Below are 11,003 nucleotides of genomic sequence, written 5' to 3'. Positions count from 1 at the left end.
ACCTGCCACCACCCCTAAAGCACTTGCAATCTGTTGACAGCAGGTTTACCAGGGTCCCCATTTTCCTCGGGGCACCAAAGCATGGAGCGCACAGCCTGCCTATCAGTCCCCCATCATGCTCAGCTACGTGAAGTCCAGCAACACCAGTGCTCTGGAGAGTATGGAAAACCCCTGGCACATGGTCCGTTTAAGTTATAAATCAGTCCTTATCCCAATTTAGTCAATATGACCTAGAATGTGGACACCCCCCCCCCCCCCCCTAAAATACAACAAATGAACACTCCAAAATAAAACTTCTAATGTTGTAGCTAACCCAAACCGTTTCAGCTGGCCTGGGCTAGGAAACTGCACAGGCAGTTGTGCCTCCAGATCAAGGGCACATGATAGAAGACATGAAGACAAAGCTCATTCTTTAGCAGAAGGCAGTCTGTTGCAAACAGGAGGAAATATTAATTACAGCAGCATTGCAGAGGTAAATCTACTGAAGACAGTGGATGAGTTTTCTGCCTGACTCATAACTCTAATTTGCACAGGCACCCAGTGGCAGCACAGATGCTTAGGGTCTGATGCAAGACATTGCAGTAAGGGGGATATCTTTCCAGTTGCTTCAGCAAGCTTTGGATCAGGCTGTGCAGGGGGGATGCAGGACTGGAAGAGATCTCGTGCCTCTAAGCCCAGCATCACCATGACACCTAATCCCACCCTCAAATCAAATGCTTACTCCTAAACCAGGACAGTATGCTCCTGCTTGGGCACTGTTCCACGTCAGCCCTGGAATATCCTCACTTTTCCTGCCATCTGAACAAGAGCGTGGCTGCTGTTTGCCAGAACCACATTTTAGAATAACAAAGGACAGTTATGTGCATGTGAAAGCAAATTTGTCCTCTCCTCCTTGCACTGTTTTCAAAAGCCTCGCACACAGGCCTAAATAACCAAGCTGAACTGCACTCTGCGTATTTGCATCGGTCACTGTTGCGCAAGATGTTCACAGACACCACAGGCCAAATCTAGCACAAATCTGCTCCTCTGACTGAAATACATTTAAAAAAATTAATATAGAGCAAAAACGTTTCCAGCCTAAATTAGACTGACAAGACAAAGCTGGAAAAAAACTCAATGCTTCCCCACAAAACTTAAGACCCAACTGTGCAGAAGTGTGTCCAAAGGCTGCTTGAGTCCCTCCCACTCCAGTTCATCTGCCACCGAACAGCACAACCAACAGATCCACTTGTGCTGCAAACCTGTGCAGCTGTGCAAGAAATTGCTACTTGAGACAACATTCCCCCTCTTTCATGGCCTAAAGATCCTCTGAACACTTCTAACAGACTGAATATGTTCCCGTCTGCCCTGGAGCATGGAAAGCAACTGTGAAATCCTGCAGTATTTATTCATTAGCAAACTGCAGCATTTTGAACTCACCAGCACACAAGAGTATCCCACCCCCAGCTGCAAACTGTTCAGAGGAGCGGGCGTGAGTGTGGAAATGGCTTTCAGCACAGCTCATATCTTTCACGTCTTTTCTTCTACAGAAAGGGAGGGGAAGAACAACCCCAAAACCAAACCAACATCCTGAGCATCCAGTGAAGCGATTTATCACCAAGTTGGCTGCTAACAGACAGACGTACATCACCATTGCAAATGACTTCTGCCTATCTGTCTCCCCAGTGCAGTTAGCTGTGATTAAATCATATTCCAACAACGGCAGAAAGGGAAGAAAAAAGAAGTCAGGAATTTTTGGACAGAAAATACATGGGAAGAGGTGCGGGAAGGATTAAACAGGGGTGGCATATCAAGTGTGAAAGACGTGACCTGTTTACTGCTCTCTGGTGCCTAGCTTCTGCCTTCTGCAGCAGTCTGGGGCAGGACTTTATTGCCACAGGGGCAGGTACCTGCTGGGAGCTGGGGGCCGTCGTCCCCCGCTGCCACAGACTCCTCTCCTGACAGTGATGAAATCCCTCTCTCACTGAGGTCTGTGCAAGCTCAGCTGAGCTGCAAGCCCAGAAGGAGTTGGCATTACTTGAATCCACATCACATTTCTGCAGGCATGTGCATGTGCCTCGGAACAAGGCTGGGAGTGCAGGAAAAGGAACCTCCTCGCATAATTTACTATAGCCTTTCCTCTTACAGGCAAGGTCTTCTGCACATGAACACGCTTCCTGTGATTAAAACAATCCAAATGAACTTAAAAACAGTTCTGTGTTTGTTTTAGCTCGGAATTATTTAAGAGGATTGCACTAAATTTACTTAGTTCCTGAACTGATTTCATCTGCAGGCAGGGATGACTCAAGGACCAGGACCATGCGTGGTGGCAGCAAAGTTCCCATCTCCATTGCAGGAGGAGCACACCATTGTGTGACACAATTGTCCCCAGTTGTTACTGGCCTAACTGGTGTGGGGGGGAACCACTCAGAGAAACTATCCCACAGTCACCAGCCACGAGCACCCATCAGATGAGCCTTCTAGAGAAGGGATTGATCAGGCTGCATGAAAATTACTTGTCTCTGCCAAGTCTGACATGTTTTAGATGTGCATTAGAGCCTACAGTAACATTTGTCAGGTTAAAAAATACATTCAACCTTAAAAAGGCTCTAGTAAAAAGAGGGGGAGGAAAAAAAAAAAGGGGGGGGGAGGGGAGGGGAGGTTTCTTTTTCATTTTTGGCCGCACCACAGTTTTCAGTAAATATTCTTTTCCAGGCAAATAATTTGGTTTTGTTGTTTTAAAACAAATAAAGCTCGCTTGTTAAAGCCCAAATCTTAATTACTTTTTAGGGAAATGAAAAGATTTCCCTTGGGCTTTTCATCAGCACTCCCCTCCCCCCTCAATACTGCAGTAAACACAGACAAGTAAAGAAGATGTTCAAGAAAAAAATCCTGCCTCTGTGCAGACAGCTCTACCCTGCAAAATATCCGTGGTTGCTGCCAGCGGGTTTTGCAGCTCCACTTCATGTCCTTGTGCCCCGCAGAATTGCCGCCCCGTCTCCCACACGTGCTCTGCTCTGGGAGCGCGGTCCCCAGCTCACCGGTGACCTTTGGAGCCACAGGGAAGTTTTGCTTCCTCCTTGGCAATCCTAGACAGCAATTTGTTTTTAACCGATTTCCCCTCTTCCTGCTTTCAGAGCTGTTCTGCTGCTGGTGCTTAGAGGCATCAGCATTTGCAACAGTACGGTTCTTTCTCTAAATCTAGATTATTATGTTCTCATGACCTTCGCCTGCTAACAGCAAAGTATTAAAGGACCCCATAAAGTAATGGGATCCCTACCTACTATTCCAATCAAGATCTGCGTTTATCCTACTGAATCAATAGATTCTCTGGCAAGTTTCCAGCAGTTCGTGCCTTCTTTTTTGTTTCTCACATTCTGGTCTGTTTCTTATTTATTTAATTCTATGTTGTGGGAATGTAAAAATGTGCCACAGTGGATTAGGGCAGTGGCCTGGGTGGTCCAGCACTTGGCCTCAGCTCATGTCTGTTTCAGCCAAATTGTTTCCGTAAGAAATCATTTTGAAGAGGTATAAAGCAAATGCCAAATCCTACAGTCCTTATTCAGGCAAAAATCCCTGCAGACCAGTGAAGGGCAGGATGCCCCAGCACTTACAGCATTGGCAGCCTTCTCCAGACGCAAGACCCTCCTCCAGCTCACTGCAACACAGACACCTGTGTCAGCGTGGGACAAACTACCTCCACAGTCAGGAGTCACGTAACTAGAGGTGGGGATGCACAAATTAAGGAAACAGGAAAATCTGTGCTAGAGAAAGGCACAATGACACAGGACCCCTCTGATTTATGCCACCCAGCTACTGAGGGGTACTTAGACCTAATACCATAGGCTACAGGAACGTATGTGTGATGATACTGTATTCTACTGCACCACAACAGATAGGAGGGATCTGCAAATACGTCTCCCAACAGGGTGATAGCACAGGCCGGGTGGAGCCCCTCCGTATTTCCCTGGTGCATTTTGACTGTCTAAACAGCATGGAGAAAACCCTCTCACTCTAGAGGTTAACAGCCACCCATTGCTGCAAGCATAGGAGAGAAACACTAGGCACAAAATTGCACTGTTGGTGCTTATAACCTGCTTGTAGCAGCTCCTTTGTAAAAGATGGACAGCACAAAGCAAACGTGGCATTTCTCTGGCATTCATGCGCATGCTTCTCTCAGCTGTCTGGTATATATGACACATGAAGCCCTTCTGTTTTATGAGGAAGTTTGTTATTGAAGGCCAGGCTTGGAAGGCTCTTAAGCATGGCTATGGAGTCACAGCTGGAACAGGCATGAGATCAATATATCTGGAGACAAAGGGAAGCTCTTGCCAAGAGAAAAAAAATCAAAAGTTGTTTTGTGAGGGGAGCCAGATTCCCTTCTAAGTCTTCCTGTAGATCAAGGTCTAAATCCTGGAGTGCTTGTCTTGGCCCAACTCTTACCTTACCAACCTCCCAAACATACATCTATGCTACCTGGAGGACAAACAGCACCTCTGCAAAGCTCCAAGTGCTGCTGTGGCCTCTCCTACCTGCACTGCCACAGGAAATAGCATGCCCGTGGCCTGCAATGGTGTACAGTGAAATGAGACTCAATTAGATACATTATATGCGCATGCATCAAGATATGTTTGTACCATCACTTCACACTGTGTTCCAGACTAACAAGAAGTTTGGGGAGTTTTCGTGGTTTGCAGAGGACCTTCAGATCATAGGATACAGTTACTGGTGCTAGTCCTCCCATTTTCGAGATGCTTCTCAGGAATGTCTGAAAAGCTTTTGGCTTTGGGAATAAAACCCAAGCCCTTGCTCCCCTTTAACATTTGCCTTTCATTTATTCCCACATGTCAGACAGAACAGCCCCACACAGGCAACTCCTTTGTCTGCTTGGCCTTTGCACGGAAACAAGACGGGATGGGGTACTGATAGCATCCAGTTACGATTAGCATCCAGAGCAGGGCTTTCTTAGTCACTATCTCTTATGTCTTCCATTTATAATGGGCACTCTTTAAAACCTTGCCAATTTGGCGTCAGATAATGAGATAGAGTTACCTCCATACTTGCAGCATTACCTAAACTTTCCCCTGCCTGCTACAGAGAATGTTTGGATATTTAAAGAACCAGCAATCTGTTAACAGGAACTACTCCTGGGTTTCTTTTTCAAAAAGCCCCCCAAACTATGCAGTTGTGCTGGCCCTATCAGAACAGCAACGGATCTGAGATCAATGTATAGGGGATGGCACTACTGCAAGGCTGAAGGACATGGGCACCACCAGGCTCTTTCACAAAGCCAGCACCAGACCTGGGGTCAGAAGCACAAACGACTTGAGTGTACATGTGCAACACCTGGTTTGAGTCATTAACCATAAATGCTGAAGGAATGTGCGCACCAGCTGGAAACAGCTTGTGAGTTAGCAAATGGCCAGGTTTTAACTATTAAAAAACCCAAGGCTTTCATTGTAACCCATTATTCCCATCACCTGAGCTCCAATTTTATTTCTGGAGCAACGAGTGCCACGAACAAGTCTACTCCAGGACCTTCCTCCCTATATCCTCTAAATCTGGCTTTTCCCAAACCCAGGGGATGCTCCTATCCATGCGGGGCTGCCCCTTGGTGTCACACAGATTGCTGCTGTCCAGGAAACAGGTGGCTTCACCACTCATTGGATAGAAATGGTTTCTCTCGCTGCGGACGCACCTCCAGACTGGTTTGCACAGAGGGAAGGAAACTGCACAGGAACCCGATTTTATAACATCACTGACCTCTGCCAGGGAAGCCCTATTGCTCTGTAAAGCCAGAGGGACTGGGAAAAGAAAATTATTGAGGACTTTGTCTGGTTTTGTTGCCTCTGAAGACTGACAGTGCCATGTGTACTCTCAGTTCACCCAGTGTCACGGTCAAGAATTAAAACCGCATTTCTAACACACTGCATTATTTGGGTCAACGCAAATTACTCAGTGTCCTAAGAAAGCAGCTTATAAAATCTCCTACAACTGAAAAGAAGAAAACAATAGTTTGCTGTCATGTTTTGAGGACAGGCTGTTGTCATAGGAATCTAAGCACCTAGGATGCAAGTAATAGCTCTGCCAATGACTACCTCTTTCATCCTTGACAGGTTTTTTATGTCCACAGCCTTCTCTAACAAAACCCCCAATCTTTATTTTCTTTTGCAAGCCACTCTAAGCCAATTATTTTCACCAGATTATCTCAAGCAGGCTGGGGGAGCAGTCTGGACTAAGCCATTCACATCCCTACCCAGACAGGAACAGAGTCAGAGACAGACAAGGGAGAATGACTTCAGAATCTGACCTTCTGAGCTGGACTGTTAAAAAAACAAACCAAAAACTGTCTGATGCTACTACTGTTATTTCAATACATTTTTAGCTACTGCAAATCTCTCCAGTTTCCATGACAGCCTGTGAAGTAGGCATCTGTAATCACTATTACTTTAAGCCAACAGTGTACATCACAAACACACAGAAAGACATTAGTCTTAACCCCTCCCCCCCCCAAAAAAGTAACTACCATTAAATTCACACTGTATCACATAAAAAAATAAATTCTCAAGTTCTGCCCTATGGGCTCTTTTCTGGCAGTCAATGGAAATGCTGCCCATATATCCCATGCTAACTGCCTTGGCTTCCTGCTGCTGCACTGCATTAGAGACAGCTAAAAATACCTTCGATCCATTCCTAGTATTTTTTCCACAGCTGCCGTTGCTGTAGTTACCAGAGAGCCTGCGATGCCATTCTGAACAGGGAGAGTGAGGCACTCTGCACAGCCACGAATGGTGAAGGAACCGTCCAGAAGCAGAATCTCTCTATTAAATGCACCCTGTGAAACACTCCCAGGAGCTCCTCTGAGCACAGGCAGGATTTGCTATGGTTTCCCAGGAGCAGAGGCAAACCTGGAATCGGGCTCCATCAGCTGCAGGGGCTCTTCCCAAACCAGCAGCCACTGCCCCTTCGCTGTCCCCAAGAAATACCCCTTTGCTGACGCATAGCTTGATCCCCGACCCTGCTGCCGGTGTGCCCCACAGCTCTGATCCCCACCCCATGCCAACAGCATGGGTAAACATTTGAACATTGGGGCCAAACTAGGATGGAGGCAACTGAGTGGAAGGAACATTGATTCCTGATTTTCATTTGAAAATTATAATATCGCAGCCCATCAGGGCACTTGTGAGCCCTACCTTAACTAAAGCCTGGGAAACAAACCCAGCATTCTCTTCAGCCATACCACTTCAGTCCAGTCTGGAGCATTTGCAATGTACAGAAATTTTGAGTTTATCTGAACTCAGGCACTGCAGAACCAAGATGAGTCAAAAAAAAAATAATAAAAAAAATCTCACTTTCCCAGAGGATTTTTCCCAGCTTTTCTTTAAAACAGTTCAAGGTTTGCCTATGCAGGTCACAGTAACGGCAAGATAGGATATTACATGGCAATGCTGACAGGCAGACAAACCTTTCTAAGGCCAAAGATGCTCACATTTCACATCACCCATGACCAAAAACAGATTTAAGGAATGCAGACATACTCTATTTCTGCCTGGCTTTTACTGTCACAGAGACTTTCCGTTGAGTAAGAAATACTTAGAAAAAGGATCCTGACACCCCCATTCCCAGTCGTTTCCTAGTGAGCCCTGGATGTACGGAGACAAGATCTCATATGCAAGAAAAAATAAGCACTAAGCATCTTCTAGAAGCAGCTAAAGACATACACACCCAGAGGCACGCAGCAGCAGGCCTCAAGGATATGCCAGGAAGGATTTTAAATGGGAATGGAAAGTGGAATATAGAAATCCCCAGCTTTCTTGCAAGTAAAAGTTACCTCATCTGCTAGGTTCAGTTTTCCACTCTCTGTGGTATTTTTGCATGCTATAGTTTCTCCATCCCTATTAATTCCTCCAGCTCTGGAAAAGGCCCCACGATTTAACATCTGTGAAGAACTAGAAAAATTCTTGTTTGGGCTGCAGCATGGTTAGCTCGTGAGATCATATGAGATAGCAGCTGAAGGCAGCAGAGCACAGGTTACAGCTCCAGGCCACAGCCAGCATGAGCCAGGAAATTCCCTCAGTGGAGGGGACAGTCCTTTGCTATCAGGGACACATTACTTTGGGCAACATCTACACTGACCTAGTGACATGAGAAAACACCTTCCCTGGTGCTCTGGACCTTTCAAAGATACTTTGCCTTCCCCTGCTAGCAAAAAGGACCTTTGAAAGCATTTAAATATTAAAAAGGCATTTAAATAATCTTTAGAAGTTTGTTCTGGCAATGTGCTACAGACTTTCAGCCACCGTATGCATCTGATGTGATTTATTCTGTAGCTCATGTTACTTTTCCAAGTTATTTTATAGCTGTTTCTTCAGAAAAGTGCATTACACTCTCCAGCAACACTAACAACAAAAAAAGGATCCTACTATGCTTTGAGTCTCACTGGTGTTTCCATCAGCACCCATACAAAAGCCTTATCTATGATTCAGAAGGGACTTTCTCTGCCACAATTTGAGAAAACAGTAATTTCTTTCCCTGCCAAGCGAGGAACTCCTCAGCTGCCCAAAGCCAGGTGAGCCTTTGGAGGAACGAGCAGGGTTCATCTGCAAGGAGAGCCCTGTGAGCAGACCCCACACACAAGCACAACCACTGTTCAGGAAAGGGGCTTCTCCCTGCACCCCACTCGTGTACCTGTGTGCTAAGGCAGGTATTGCTGACCACCATCTATCCCGGCACAGCCTCTAGACAGAGCTGCAAAGCCCCGAAGAAAGCAGTCTCTCTCCCTCACAGTCTCAACAGAAAAATAAAAGAAATTGCTGGAAACAGCCCAGCTAGGACTCACCATTTTGGCTTCTTCCAGCTGCTGCAGGTGCCATCCTAGCCCCCTTTACTTCCCCACTCTGTAGACAAGCTGGCTCCCAAGGCACTCTGTCATCAACCACTGCAAAATCACCTCATGCAGCCCCAAAGCCACCCATTCCCTCTCTCAGCCGCCCAGGCTCTGGAGCTCAGACCTGCTCACAGGTGAGGCTTGTTGAGGGAGACAGGTGGCTAATTAGGAGCCAGCCCAAGATTGGGGGTAGCCACATGCTCAGGGCTACTTAGCAGCCTTGCCTCTACATGTCCTTGTTTTGGAGCAGTTGTGCTCACCCCCCACCATTCTGTCTGGGGAAACGTTGTCCGGGGTGCGGGTGCGTGCATGGTGATGACGATGACGATAATGATGAAGATGAAGTCTACCAAGATGGTAGCACAATGCAGTTCCCTGAGCAGGGAACACTCTCAGGGAGCTGAGAGTTTCCTGAGGCAGTGGGGCTAGCAGCTGACTCAATGGACAAACAAGCCTGACTCGGTGTCACTACAGTGTTTTCTCAGTTTTTTTCCTCAGTGTAGCGATGGGACTTTATGCAAAGTCTAGTTGCGCAGCCACTTCTGTGTAAACGCATGGCCTGAAAGACCCAGAGCTACCATCAAGGCTTGGCAGGTTTGCATCATATCTTCTGAGTTTGGGCTATGCTGAGGTTTCACTTTTCTCATGGGTTTTTATCACCTGTCATCTTCTGAGAAGAGCAACTATGATTTTCTTTGATAGTCTCCATTTAAAAAGCACTTTTTGTCTGAGCAAGAGAGCAGGACCTGTTGAGTACTGTGGCTTCCCACTTTGCATTTACTAGATACAAGTTGGGTTTAAATAAAACGCAGCAAGAAAAATCCAGACTGAGCCTAGGCTTGCAAGATTTGATGTGCTGAGGAAACTGCTAGCTCACATATTCAGAGGAAGCTAAAAAGACTGGGCTTGTGTGCTTTGCTGAAAGAGGGCAGGGTGTTGAGGCTGAACTTCTTCATGCTCTGTTAATCTTCTTTATGGAATAAAATATTCCAACCATATCAAAATGCAGATGAGTTAGTGATAGTTATGCAGAGAGGAATAAAGGACTATTAGCAAATGTGAGCGGAAACATGCTTAGTTATTTCTAGTAGTTGTTATGCTTTGTTAAAGGATGTCTTTGTTAAAGGTTGCCAAGTTAGCTACACGAAATGAGAAGTTATCCTGCATTTGGAACGCGAGGCTCTGGGTATCAGCAGAGGAGCAGACAGTTTAGGCTGTGTCACATCCAAATGAAAATAGCTTTTGTGTCAGGCAGAATGTGCTGTCAGGAAGAAAATCACCAAGTCTGAGTTCTCCAGGATGACAGAAAGCCAGTTTTACGAGAAAACTTGTTGACCAGGGTTCTCCTGCATCCTGCTTTGTTCACTTTCCGAGTCAATGAATCTTATGGAGCTCAACACAAATTTGTGTAGTTCTTTAATAATAACATCAAGGTCAGCAAGAGTAATGACTGAATTTAACAAATGACACATGCAACAAACAGAGGGAGTAAAACATCATTGCACAGCACTGGCTGAACTGACAAAATGTAATTCAGTATCAAAACAGAAGGCTTGTTTCTTTTCCTTTGCTACATCAGCACCGCATATAAGGCACTGTTACTGACCGGTTACCCTCAAATGTTGCCAGAGCTCCCAGAAGCCAGACGTTCCCCCCCTTCCCCAAAATAAACAGTGACAGAAGATGCCTTCACACGCTAAGGAGTAGAGAGAGAATTCAGATGACCGCTAAGTTAATGTGGGTGAATGCTTCAAAATACAGCCAGTAACAATTTTTAACATTTTAGCAATTAAAAAAAATAATCTGAATCTTTGTCAAATGCAGCTGCTTAGTCCTTTGAGGCTGCAAGACACACTGACAGAATGTTTTACATGAATGAAAAACAACGGGAGTAATCAAAGTGACCTATTTAGAGCAAATGAAAAACTGTTTCTTTAATGCCATCAGACATCTGTTTATTGCTGTTTAGACCAGCCTATATAGGAGCATGTGCAACTAGTAAACAGTGAGACCTGCTGAAGTCTTTTGAAATTGCAGAGCAGATGTAGTGCCACTCAACTCCTTTTGATCTATAATGAACATTTACTTAAAAATTGGCTAGTGTGGATTGATAGCCTGTGTAATGTGTTTCTAGGAA

Source organism: Accipiter gentilis, chromosome 28, assembly GCF_929443795.1.
Source record: "Accipiter gentilis chromosome 28, bAccGen1.1, whole genome shotgun sequence".
Taxonomy (NCBI): domain Eukaryota; kingdom Metazoa; phylum Chordata; class Aves; order Accipitriformes; family Accipitridae; genus Astur; species Astur gentilis.
Note: the sequence above shows the minus strand (reverse complement) of the source record.